This window comes from Mirounga angustirostris, unplaced genomic scaffold (genome assembly GCF_029215605.1).
Source record: "Mirounga angustirostris isolate CCGP_5_RB_7025 unplaced genomic scaffold, mMirAng1.0.hap1 SCAF_8, whole genome shotgun sequence".
In the NCBI taxonomy this organism is placed as follows: Eukaryota; Metazoa; Chordata; class Mammalia; order Carnivora; family Phocidae; genus Mirounga; species Mirounga angustirostris.
Window position 1 is genome coordinate 26,930,727 of NW_026991716.1, and position 14,750 is coordinate 26,945,476.

The following is a 14,750-nucleotide window of genomic DNA, read 5'->3' on the forward strand; positions in this document are numbered from 1 at the left end:
CCAGGAAGAAATAGAAAACATGAACAGACTCAACCACTAAAGAAATTGAAGTAGTCATCAAAAATCTCCCAACAAACAAGAGCCCAGGGCCAGATGGCATCCCAGGGGAATTCTACCAAATATTTCAAGAATAATTAATACCTATTTTCTGAAACTGTTCCAAAAAATAAAAATGGAAGTAAAACCTCCAAACTCATTTTTTGAGGCCAGCATTACCTTGATCCCCAAATCAGACAAAGACCCCAACAAAAAGAATTACAGACCAATATCCCTGATGAACATGGATGCAAAAATTCGTCACCAAAATACTAGCCAACAGGATCCAACAATACATTAAAAGGATTATTCACCACGACCAAGTGGGATTTATCCCTGGGCTGCAAGGTTGGTTCAACATTCGTAAATCAATTAATGTGATACAATACATTAACAAAATAAAGAACAAGAATCATATGATCCTCTCAGTAGATGCAGAAAAAGCATTTGACAAAGTACGGCATCCTTTCTTGATTAAAACTCTTCAGAGTATAGGGATAGAGGGTACATACTTCAATATTGTAAAAGCCATCTATGAAAAACCCACAGCGAATATCGTTCTCAATGGGGAAAAACTGAGAGCTTTCCCCCTAAGGTCAGGAACATGGCAGGGATGTCCACTATCACCACTGCCATTCAACAAGTACTCGAAGTCCTAGTCACAGCAATCAGACAACAAAAAAATAAATAAAAGGCATCCGAAACAGCAAAAAGGAAGTCAAACTCTCACTCTTTGCAGATGATATGATACTTTATGTGGAAAACCCAAAAGACTCCACCCCAAAACTGTTACAACTCATATAGGAATTCAGTAAAGTGGCAGGTAATAAAATCGATGCATAGAAATCAGTGGCATTCCTATACACCAACAACAAGACTGAAGAAAGAAATTAAGGAGTCAATCCCATTTACAAATGCACCCAAAACGATAAGATACCTAGGAATAAATCTAACCAAAAAGACAAAGAATCTCTATTCAGAAAACTACAAAATACTCATGAAAGAAACTGAGGAAGATTTAAAGAAATGGAAAAATGTTCCATGCTCATGTATTGGAAGAATATTGTGAAGATGTCAATGCTACCTAGAGCAATCTACACATTCAATGCAATCCCTATCAAAAGACCATCCACTTTTTTCAAAGAAATGGAACAAATAATCCTAAAATTTGTATGGAACCAGAAAAGACCCCGAATAGCCAGAGGAATGTTGAAAAAGAAAAGCAAAGCTGGTGGCGTCACAATTCCAGACTTCAAGCTCTATTACAAAGCTGTCATCATCAAGATAGTATGGTACTGGCATAAAAACAGACACATAGATCAAAGGAACAGAATAGAGAGCCCAGAAATGGACCCTCAACTCTATGGTCAACTCATCTTTGACAAAGCAGGAAAGAATGTCCAATGGCAAAAAGACAGTCTCTTCAACAAATGGTGTTGGGAAAATTGGACAGCCACATGTAGAAGAATGAAACTGGACCATTTCCTTACACCACACACAAAAATAGACTCAAAATGAAGAGAGATATCGCATATCAGATTGTTTAATTAGATATTTAAGAACAAAAATAATCAAACCATTGTGTTCTTCAGAAAATTACCATCTTTACTGTCCATCTGTTGAAGGGCATCTTGGTTGCTTTCAGGTTTGGGCAATTATGAATGATGCTGCTACAATCCTGTTTTTATCTTATTTGGGTAAATACCAAGGAACATATAGTGCTATGGACTGAATTGTGTTCCTAAAATTCACATCTTGGAACTGTAATACCCAATATAACTGTACTTAACTATAGGTCCTTTAGGGAGGTAAGAAAGGTTTAATGAGATCATAAGGGTGAGGCCCTAATCCGATAGTCCTGGTGTTCTTATAAGAAGAGAAAGAGACTACCAGAGCTCTCCCTCAGTCTACAAGTAGTGCAGAGAAATAAAGGCCATAGGAGGACACAGTGAGAAGCCTGTAATCCAAAGGGAGAGATCTCACAAAAACCTGCTGGCACCTTAATCACAGACTTGCCAGCTCTAGAACTGAGAAAATAAATTTCCATTGTTTAATCCACCTAGGCTGTGCTATTTTGTTATGAAAGCCTGCAAGTAATACATATGGAACTATCATTTACTTATTTTACTGTACGATTTTGCAATCCTGCCAGCAGTGAATGAAAATTTTTGCTGTTCTACATCTTCACCAGCATTTGGTATTCTCAGTGTTTTGGATTTTTGCCATTTTAATACATATATAGTGGTATCTTATTGCTGTTTTAATTTGCAACTCCCTAATGACATATGATATTAAACATCTTTTCACTTGTTCATTTGCCATGTGTATATCTTCTTCAGTGAGGTGTCTATTCCAATCCCTTGCTCATTTTAAAAATCTAGTTGTTATCTTTCAGCATCAGGGAAATACAAATCAAAACCTCACACCAGTCAGAATGGCTAAAATTAACAAGTCAGGAAATGACAGATGTTGGTGAGGATGCGGAGAAAGGGGAGCCCTCCTACACTGTTGGTGGGAATGCAAGCTGGTGCAACCACTCTGGAAAACAGTATGGAGGTTCCTCAAAAAGTTGAAAATAGAGCTACCCTATGACCCAGCAATTGCACTACTAGGTTTTTACCCCAAAGATACAAATGTAGTGATTCGAAGGGGTACGTGCACCCCAATGTCTATAGCACCAATTTCCACAATAGCCAAACTATTGAAGGAGCCAAGATGTCCATCAACAGATGAATGAATAAAGAAGATATGGTATATATATACAATGGAATATTATGCAGCCATCAAACACACACACACACACACAAAATCTTGCCATTTGCAGCGATGTGGATGGAACTAGAGGGTATTATGCTAAGCGAAATAAATCAATCAGAGAAAGACAAGTATCATATGATCCCACTTATATGAGGAATTTGAGAAACAAGACAGAGGATCATAGGGGAAGGGAGGGAAAAATGAAACAAGATGAAACCAGAGAGGGAGGCAAATTATAAGAGACCCTTAATCTCAGGAAACAAACTGAGGGTCCCTGGAGTGGTGGGGGATGGGAGGGATGGGGTGGCTGGGTGATAGACACTGGGAAGGGTATCTGCTATGGTGAGCTCTGTGAATTGTGTAAGACTGATGAATCACAGACCTGTACCTCTGAAACAAATAATACATTATATGTTAAAAAAAAAAAAAAAAAAGACAGTAAGAAGGGAAAAATGAAGGGGGGGAATTGGAGGGGGAGATAAAGCATGAGAGACTATGGACTCTGAGAAACAAACTGAGGGTTTTTGAGGGGACGGGGATGGGGGAAAGTTTAGCCCAGTGATGGGTACTAAGGAGGGCATATATTGCATGGAGCACTGGATGTTATATGCAAACGATGAATCATGGAACATTACATCAAAAATTAATGATGTAATGTATGGTGACTAACATAACATAATAAAATAAAATTTAAAAAAAGAGAAAGAAAAAAAAGAAAAACTAGTTGTTTGGTTTTTTGTTGTTGTTGAGTTTTGTAAAAAAAAAAAAAAACCCAAATCGGAACAAAACAAAAATCTTTCATCAGATGTCTTTTGCAACTATTTTCTCTGAATCTGTGGCTTAAGGGATTACTTTTACAATTTTTTACTCCCTTCATATATGTTTTTTTAATTGAAATATAATTCACATAGCATAACCTTATAAAATGCACAATTTCAATTGTTTTTAGAATATTCACAAAGTTATGCAACCATCACTACTAATTCCAGAATATTTTCATCACTCCAAAACAAACCCATATGCATTAGCAGTCACTCCTCATTTCCCTCTCCCCTAATCCTCTGACAATTACTCACTTACTTTCTAACTTTATGGATTTGTTTTCTGGACAGTTCTTACAGGTGGAATCACACAGTATGTGACCTTTTGTGACTGACCTCTTTCACTTAGCATATGTATTCAAGGTACATCCATGTTGTAGCATATATTAGTACTTTATCCCTTTCTTATGGCTGAATAATATTTTATTGTATGGATATATCACATTTTATTTATATATTCATCAGATGATGGACATTTATGTTGTTTCCACTTTTTACCTATTATGAATAATGTTCCTATGATCATTCATGTACAAGTGTTTGTGTGGGCCTATGTTTTCAAATCTAATGTATCTATCTACCTAAGAGTGGAATTGCTGTTATTGTTCACCTTTGTAAGTATGACCATCCCAGTGGGTGGGAAGTAATATCTTATTGTGGTTTTGATTTGTATTCCGTAATGGTTAATATATTGAACATCATTATCTTTTCATGTGCTTATTGATGTTTTTTATATCATTCTTGAAGAACTGTATATACTTTTCCTGATTTAACTGGGTTATCTTGTGAACACTGACCTGAAGAATGTCTTTATATATTTTAGATACATGTCTCTTATCACATATATGATTTGCAAATATTTTGTCCCATTTTGTGGGTTGTCTGTTCACTTTCTTTATGGTGTCCTTTGCAAGCACAAACTTTCAATTTGATCAAGTTTATCTATTTTTTTCTTTTGTCACTTGTGCTTTTTTTTTTAAGTTAAATTACTTTTTTTCTTAATTTTCCTAATCTTCAGATCTTTTTCTTTTTTTCTTCTTGTATATCACGGGTGTCATGAGTTGCTTAATGTTTCTGCCATCTTACTCACCAAGTCCATGTGCCATTGGAACTGTAGTTTTTAATCAAACAATTAGTTTCACCTTCAGTGAAAATAAATACTTTAAGGCATTTCTTTCTTTGACAGTAGTCAAAATTCCCAAGCTGTGGAGTAGCTTAAGTCCCTACAGCATGGAAGCTACATCTGTGAGAAACTATGTCCTCCTGTCACTGGCATTTGTAGAAGGGGTATGTTTCCTGTCTAGTGAAGCTCTCGTCAAGTTTCAGTCCAAATAAAGCTGCAAGAGTTTGCAGATTGGAAGGATGAAGGGCAGGGAACTTTTGGTGAGAGTTGCGCCATACATTTGTTTTTACTAGTACTAGGCTTGCCAATCAAAGGAATAAGTAAGCCCATGCTTAACCCGGTATAGACTAAACAGCCAGGGGACTACGAATGGGAATTTGCTTACAAAGGGATTTCCTGTATGGTTTGGAGGTCGGGGCAGTGAAAAAAGTTAGTTGAGGGGCTTAATCTATGACTCAGCATATGTTCATGAATGTAAAGCCCACCTTTGCATCTAAATATTGCAAGTGGGATGACAAGAGAGGGGAGCTTTCACTCAACTCCATTTGTAAAAGGCAGATCCCCAACAAACTACCACTCTACATGGAATACCTTGCTCCAGTCTTCCTGCAAATCAGTTAAACTAGGTCATATTTTTCAAAATTGAATTGTTTTGCAGCAGAACTATTTAACTAGAATCATTCTTATGACTACTTTGTCAGGGAATACTATCAGTGGTCCAAAATTCATTTCTCATAGTGCTAAAATAAACTGCTACAGAAAATAGTCCAAAATTACCAAAGGTATTCTAATTTAAAGCATATAAAACATTGGGAGAACAAACACTGAAAATTGGAGTTCTAGCTTTGAGAGATGTCCGATAAATGGAAAGTTCCAGTTAGTAGTGGTAACTCCCAAGAGTAATTAATTAGAACATATCATTGTACTTTATCAATATTAGAATCAAAGAGAGTGATGTTTAAATAACCCTAGGAATTTTCAAGTATTATGAAACCAATATGCTACCATAAGGTAAACAGAAGTTTCCACAAAGAAAAATGAAAGTTTAGATTATGCAGCTATAATAATGAATATCAAAAGAAAGTAGAGTAAAACACATTAACTGGTAGGGGGATAGGCTGCCATACCAACCCTTAGACTTCTGTCTTTCCCATCATCCCAGCCCCTCACCTTCCCTAGGTTCAGACTTTCCAGTTGGGTCATATTGCATGTCTTTAAAACATCTTTCTCTGGAAAGCCTTTCCCAGCCTTTCCAAGCTAAGGTAGTTATTTCCCTCTCTAAGCTGGGAGCGTCCTGGGGATATTCATAATGGAGGTTTGACACACTATATGACTGTTGGGCATCTGTCTCCCCTATAATAGGCTGAGCTCCTAAAAGGAAAGATCAATGATTTGTTCATCTCTGTATTCCAATGTCTTAGCAAGGAACCTAGTTTAAATACATAAATATAGCTCCACTATTAATATTATAACTACATTTTTCCTTGATTAATCCAGAAAATCCAATGTTGTCTCATATATGACTAAAATATTTAAAGCAACTTCTTTTATCATAGTTTAGTAAAACTTTTCTATGTTGAACTAATCAGAGAGAAATAGTGAATTAAAGTGAATATATCACAGAATGTAATGTAAAATGTTAAAAAATTTCTTTTTTACTATAAACATTTTAATAAATAGTACAGTTTTTACTATAAACATTTTAATAAATAGTACAGTTACTATGTACAGGTTCTACATGGTCTGTGCTGAGTGATTTGTAATTAATTCTATTTGTATAGAAGATCTTGGGGGGGAAATGCATTTTTTCACCAAAGCTCTTTGTTACCGATCTGCTGAGAAAATAGTTTTCTAGTAAGTAATTCAGAGACAAATTTCAATCTGGTTCTAATAAAATTATCACAAATTAAGGTGGGCTAAATTAAGTATTTAGTATTACTTAGCAAATACTAGATGGTTTGTAAGGAATTATTCATGACAGGAACTAATTTGATTGACATAAATAATTCTCTAGTATACCTTTGTGTATTGATTTATTTCACTGATTTATGTTTGGTTTGCTTTACTTTGAAAAAAGACAAACACATTTATGTAACATATCTTTTATCTTTTTAAACAACATATAGCCTTCTTTGGAAAGAACACTTTTAACTGAGTCAGCTGTCTCTGAATTCATAAAGTCAAATTCCAACAGACTCAGTTTAGCTTGATTTGCTCTCAACACTTTTCAGTCACTACCTTAAAACTAGGGACATCTGAAGTAGTGCAACCTACAAAAAATGAAGTCCAATAAAGAAAAGTTAATTCCAAAAAAAGTTAATTCTCAAGTCCTAACATAAATCACAATCAGCTCTTATCATTTTAATGTCTGTCATTCAGTCTATAATGTAATGGAACACAGAAACTTTGGATTCAAGGCCAGTCATTCCATTGCTAATGATGTGCTCTTATGTAAGTGATTCTCTGTGAGCTTTAACTTAATCTGTAAAATGTACATAATCATCACCATCTTCTTCTTCATCGTCATTATGCTTATCTTGCATGGTATAGATGGAAGTATTTGTTTACTGCCTACTATCCAGTAATATGCTAAGTGCTCTGTGTTTCCCAAATTAGCCTAACCATAAGAAATGCCTGGAGCACTTATTTTCTAAAAAGTACCCATGGCCCTCCTTCAGACAGACTAAATGAATTAGCATTTCCAGGGAAGAGCCCTTATAATCTGTTTAATAAACAACACCCTCATTGATTCTTATGGTGGTAGTTTGGGAAACTATGTTAAAGGATCCCAAAGTAACTTCTACATATATAAATATAATTATAATTATAATCTTATAATATATATTATATGAGCCTATCAAGGAGTGAATACTGACCAAAAAGGGCACATAAAAATGTATAGAATCTCACAGATCAGATTCTAAGTCTATATAAGGAAAAGGTCAATGTCATTCCAATTTGTTGTTACAAATCACATTGCTTTAATTTCCCAACTTCCATGTTGACTTAACTACTGCAGTAAAACCAGCAGATCTAATCCCAGTGCAATAGCCAAGGAGCCTGGGTAAAAAATCCCTACAACAGGAAGATACTGTTATTTCTGCCCCAGAAATTCTTATGGACATAGGGCAGTGATGGTATAAGGCAGAACAAAGACTCTGGAAATACTTTCTGTTATCTAAGTGGCATGTGTCACCACATAACAATTGAACCCCAAATATCAAGTAACAGTAGGTGAATGAATGCCCATTCAGTCAAGTTGCCACATAGCCCAGGCAGCTCTTGATTACTTGTAATCTCTTGTCATCTTCAGCCTCCTGTTTCACACTCCAGGCTCTTCTCTTGGCCAGAGATGCTGTTTCTTACCCTCATTTTGCAGAACCACTGTGACCTTTAAAATGCAATTCACGTCACCTCCATTAAATTTTCCTGAACCTTTTTTTCTTAATTTTTATTCAAATTCCATTCAGTTAACATACAGTGTAATATTAGTTTCAGGTGTACAATATAGTGAGTCAACACTTCCATCACAAGTGTACGCCTGAATCCCCATCAACCATTTAACCCTCCCCTCTGGTAGCTATCAGTTTGTTCTCTATAGTTAAGAGTCTGTGTCTTGGTTTGCCATTCTCTTTTTTTCTTTTGCTCATTTGTTTTGTTTCTTAAATTTCACATATGAGTGAAATCATATGGTGTTTGTCTTTCTCTGACTGACTTATTGCACTTAACATTATATTCTCTAGCTCTGTCCATGTCATTGCAAATGGTAAGATTTCATTCTTTTTATGGCTAAATAATAGTCCATTGTATATGTATATGCCACATCTTCTTTATCCATTCATCAGTCAATAAACATAGGCTGTTTCTATAGTCTGGCTATTGTAGATAATACTGCTGTAAACATCAGGTTGCATGTGTCCCTTTGAATTAGTGTTTTTGTATTCTCTGGGTAAATACCGAGTAGTGCAATTGCTGGACTGTAGGGTAGTTCTATATTTAACTTTTTAAAGAACTATCCATGCTGTTATTCAGAGTGGCTGCACAAGTTTGCATTCCCACCAACAGTGCAAAGGGTTCCCCTTTCTCCACATCCTCACCAACACCTGTTGTTTCTTGTGTTGTTGATCCTGAGATAAGGGAAACAAAAGTGAAAATAAACTATTGGGACTTGATCAAAATAAAATGCTTCTGCACAGTGAAGGAAATAATCAATAAAAGTAAAAGGCAATCTATGGAATGGGAGAAGATATTTGCAAATGACATATCTGATAAAGGGTTAGTATCCAAAATACATAAAGAACTTATAAAACCCAACACCCAAAAAATGAATAATCAATTAAAAATGGGCAGATGTGAATAGACATTTTCACAAAGAATACATACAAATGGCCAACAGACATATGAAGTTTTCCTGAACATTTTGCAATCCACTGTAGTTGCTCCTCCTCCCCTGCCTTGCTCCAAAAGCATCCTATGCAGGCTCCACCATAGCCTGTGTTGTGTTATGATGCATATTTCTCTATATCCACTGCTCTTGTTTTTTAAGTCAAGAACAGTTTTTCCTCTTTGTTTCTTCCAAGAGCTTATCAGAGAGCACCTGGCAGAAATAAACAGCCAATATGTGAAGGCAGGGAGGGAAGAAGGGACAGAAAAAGGGGAGGGGAAGAAAGCAAATGTTGGATGAGTTAATATGAATTAGCAATATTATTAACAACCTTGGAAATCCAGGAAAAGTTCACAAAACTTCCTCATGAATATGTTAAAATGGGGTATGTCTCCACATAAAAACCTAGCCCTTCCCCACCAAGCCCAACCAACCCATTTTTGGTCAACTCACATTGCCAGAATAAAAATACTTCCCCCTTCATGAAATGTTCATAATGACCATGGGCTTCTCTTGATATCTCCTGCATGTGTATCTCTCCTCTTTTCTAAAATTGTTTTACCTTCCAAATGGGTACTGTCTACCATTTCACCCATATGAGGAGGTATAGCTAGAAACATAAATCAAAGTTGTAGACTTCTTCCGTGTCATAAAAAGTATCAAGTATTCAGGTCAAATATTTTAACAACCAATTTATGAAGGTATATACAAAGGGCAATGGCATTAGGCATAGATGGGATTCACAACCTAATTTAACATTTGAAAAGCAAAAACAAATGGGTCATTGGTCAGCATGGTTCAGGTCAGCCTGTGCTAAGATACAAGGCAGAATCTCTCAAACCTGTCTGTATTCATTACCACACTATGAAAATTAAAGCAAAACCAACATCTAAGTATGAAAGATTGTTCATTAAATCAGCTAAAAATATCTATGCTTTGTTTTGTTTTGCTTTGTATCATACAACTGCAAGGGATCTTTGAAATGAAGCTACAGTAGTCAAGTGGCCAGATGTTTAAAGGAAAATAAAAATACTGCTATTTTCAGATCTATAAACTGCTCAAATAATAACTGAGCTCAGATTTCTAAATGTAGTCAACAGAAGCTCAGAGATTAGAGCTCTTGAGTTGCTTCTGCTTATGTCTAGCAATTTCTGAGTAATGACCATGGTTCCCCTTGGTATCTCCTTCATGTGTGTCTCTCCTCTCCTCTATAATAATTTGTTTTACCTTCATATTATTTCTCCAGAATGTTCCCATGAAAATTGGACTTGCTTTTTCTGTCTAGTAAATTTTCTAAATACTACTATGAGTCTTAAATTGATGCAAATATTGGGCAGTAATCTACTTTGCTCTATTTTTATCTTTTTATCTGCACTACCCACATCTTTCTGTGGATTTTATTTATATTTTAATGTTATTTAATGCAAATTCTTTGCCCTTGCAATTTTCTTTAATGGTGCGAATTTCCTTAAATTTGGAATAAATACAGCTTTGGGGGACGGGGCAGATCTTCAAACATCCAGGCTGTGTGCACACAGAACCAACCAACAAGCTACACAGAGATTTCCTCAGTTGGATCTAGACCAAAAAACAAAACAAAAAAAAGCCTAGTACAACAAATTTTCTTTTGAAGTCTTGATTTAGCATTAGTCACATTTAAATGTTTACTGGTCTAAAGATTTCCTCTGGGTGAGAATCATCCTGGGATTTTGCAACAGATAAAAGATTTTGTAAATATAGTAACACGCATAACCAAAAGCAGCTACAAAACCCTAGAATTAGGCAAGAAGAGCCACTGGAACATTCATCATGTGTATAATATCCCTGTAAAATCCTTCAAATGAAATCTTATACCTAAAGATCTTAAAGAAATTAATAAATGAAGATTATTTCTGCTTTATGTGGTGATAAGGAATAAAGTTTAGCCCTTTTGATAAGAGTCTTCTTTAGACACCCAGAACCCAAACATTTTCCAATAATAGAGTCTTCTGAGGGATGGGAGATGTGTAATTATATAATGAATTCCATGTAAATCCCAATTAAAACATAGTTTTGAAGACAAATACATGATCATTAAGCTAATTCATTTTAAATTAATGGGAAATATGGAGACCAGTCTTCCTGGAATTCCATGAGAACCAAAGGCCCTCAAATCTGTCTGGTGTCACTGTTTCTTGTACTGAGAAAAATCAGAACAGGGGCATTATAGTTATTGTTACTTTGCTTAAAGCCTCACTTGCAATCTTCCCTGTGAAGAAAGAAAGAAAGAAAGAAAGAAAGAAAGAAAGAAAGAAAGAAAGAAAGAAAGAAAGAAAGAAAGAAAGAAGAAAGAAAGAAAGAAAGAAAGAAAGAAAGAAAGAAAGAAAGAAAGAAAGAAAGAAAGAAAGAAAGAGAAAGAAAGAAAGGAGAAAGAAAGAAAGGAGAAAGAAAGAGAGAGAAAGAAAGAAAGAAAGAAAGAAAGAGAGAGAGAGAGAGAGAGAGAGAGAAAGAAAGAAAGAAAGAAAGAAAGAAAGAAAGAAAGAAAGAAAGAAAGAAAGAAAGAGAATTTCTTAGGAGACCAATTTGAATTTAAAATTTCCTGAATATAGATGGTCTTCTCAGGCTGTTAAAATCCTATCTTGTTTTGAGGAAATCTGAACATCTAGAAAAATTGTTTCTAGGTCTAGGGGAGAAGTACTGGCAAATCTCATTTTATTGTGTTTCACTTTATTATACTTTGCCAATATTGCATTTTTTTTTTTTTTTTTTACAAATTGCAAGTTTGTGGCAACCCTGGGTCCAGCAAATCTATCTGCAGGATTTTTCCAACAGTGCTTTCTCCCTTTGTGTCTCTGTGTCACATTTTGGTAATTTTCACAATATTTCAGATTTTTTCATTATTGTTATATTTGTAATGGTAATCTGTGCATGGTGATCTTGGATGTTACTATTGTAATTATTTGGGGACACCACAAATCATACCTGTATGACAATAAGCTTAATAGATAAATGTTGTATGTGTTCTGACTGCTCCACTGAATAGTAGTTGCCCTGTCTCTCTCCTTCTCCTTATTCCTCCCTAATACCTGTAACACAACAGCATTCCAATCAGGTCAATACAATGGCTTCTAAGTATTCAAGTGAAAGGAAGAGTCACATGTCTTTCACTTTAAATCAAAAGCTAGAAATGATTAAGTTTAATGAGGAAGATATGTCAAAAGCTGAAATCAACTGAAAGCTGGGCCTCTTCCACCAAACAGCCAAGTTGTGAATGCAAATAAAATGTTCTTGAAGGAAACTAAAAGTGCTACCCCAGTAATCACATGACTTATAAGAATGTGAAACAGCCTTATTGCTAATGTAGAGAAAGTTTTAGTGGCTTTGATAGAAGATCAAACCAGTCACATTCCCTTAAGCCAAAGCCTACACCAGAGAAAAGCCTTAACCCTCTTCAATTCTATGAAGGCTGAAAGAGGTGAAGAAGCTATAGAAGACAAGGTGGAACTTAGCAGAGTTTGTTCATGAGATTTGTCCATGATATAAGGCAAGAAGCCATCTCCATAACATCAAAGTGCAAGGAAGCAGCAAGTGCTGACATAGAAGCTTCAGCAAACTATCCAGAAGATCTGGTTAAAATAATTCATGAAAGTGACTATGCTAAACAATAGGTTTTCACTGTAGATGAAACAGCCTTCTATTGGAAAATGATGCCATCTAGGACTTCCATAGCTAGAGAGGAGAAGTCAATGCCTGGCTTCAAAGCTTCAAAGGACAGGTTGGCTCTCTCCTTAGGGGCTAATGCAGCTGGTGACTTGAGGTTGAAGTCAATGCTCATTTGCATTCCTAAAATCCTAGGCCCTTAAGGATTATGCTAAATCTACTAAGCCTGTGCTCTATAAAAGGAACAACAAAGCCTGGGTGACAGGATGTCTATTTATAACATGGTTTACTGAATATTTTAAGCTCACTGTTGAGACCTACTACTCGGAAAAAAGACTTCTTTCAAAATGTTACTGCTCATTGACAAGGCACCTGGTCACCCAAGAGGCCTGATGGAGATGTACAATGAGATTAACATTGTTTTCATGCCTGCTAATACAACATCCATTCTGCAGCCCATGGATCAAGGAGTCCTTTAAACTTTCAAGTCTTATTATTTAAGAAATACATTCTGTGAGGCTGTAGCTGCCAAAGATAGTGATTGCTCTGATGGATCTGGGCAAAGTAAACTGAAAACCTTCTGGAAAGGATTCACCATCAGATGCCATTAAGAACATTCATGACTCATGGGAAGAGGTCAAAATGTCAACATTAGCAAGAGTTTGGAACAAGTTGATTCCAGCGCTCATGGATGACTCTGAGAGGGTCAAGACTTTGGTGGGGAAAGTAACTGCAGATGTGGTGGAAATAGCAAGATAACTAGAATTAAAAGTGAAGTCTGAAGATATGATGGAATTGCTGCAATCTCATGATAAAAAATGGGTGAGGGGTTGCTGCTTATGGATGAGCAAAGATATTTTTTTGAGATGGCACCTATTCCTGGTGAAGATGCTATGAAGATGGATGAAATGACAGCAAAGGATTTGGAATACTACCTAAACTTAGTTGATAAAGCAGTGGCAAGATTTGAGAGGATTGACTCCAATTTTGGAAGTAGTTCTACTGTGCGTAAAATGTTATCAAAGGACATTGCATCTTACAGAGAAATCGTTAATGAAAGGAAGAGTCATTTGATGTGACAACTTCATTGTTGTCTTATTTTAAGAAATTGCCACAGGCACCCTAGCCTTCAGCCACCACCTCCCTGATCATTCAGCAGCCATCAACATGGAGACAAGACCCTACACCAGCAAAAAGATTATGACTTATTGAAAGCTCAGATGATGGTTAGCATTTTTTTAGCAATGAAGTATTTTTTCATAAGGCATGTACATAGTTTTTTAGACATAATGCTATTTCACAATAGACCACAGTACAGTGTAAATATTTTACATGCACTGGGAAACAAACAAAAAAAATTGACTGACTTTACTGTAATATTCACTCTTTATTATGATGGTTTGGGAACCAAACCAGCAGTATGGTTGAAGTATGCCTGTAATTGTGGTGAATGCATCAAACTAAAACACAGGCATAAATTCCCCATGATTAAATATATTGGAATGATACCACTTACAATATTTTTCAGTAAGTATGTATATAAAGAAGACAGCCCATATTCAAATGACAATAAATTTTCAAATTCTATTCCAACTCTCCATTTATCTTCCAATATGTGTCCATTCAGAAAAATCAGTTCAAAAAGTAATATGAACAGGGCACCTGGGTGGCTCAGTCAGTTGGGCGTCTGCTTTAGGGTCCTGGGATCAGCCTGGGTCAAGCTCCCTGCTCAGCAGGGGAGTCTGCTTCTCCCTCTCCTTTTGCCCCTCCCCCTCTTCATGCTCTCTCTCTCTCTCTCAAATAAATAAATAAAATGTTTTAAAAAATAATAATATGAATTATTGAAAATTTACTAAGTTGTTGGTGTTATGCTAATTACTCTGAATATGTTCATTGACATAATCCTCACAACAATTTTATGAAGCAAGTTCTATTATTATCATCCCAATTTTATGAATGCAATAACTGAAACTAAAAGATGTTAAGTAAC

The 14,750-nt window shown here is 35.8% G+C and overlaps 1 pseudogene; it reads left to right on the forward strand.

The window, feature by feature from the left end:
• The first annotated feature begins 12,221 nt into the window (after nt 1-12,221).
• Nucleotides 12,222-13,991, forward strand: LOC135365633 (tigger transposable element-derived protein 1-like; annotated as a pseudogene).
• The last annotated feature ends 759 nt before the right edge of the window (nt 13,992-14,750 follow it).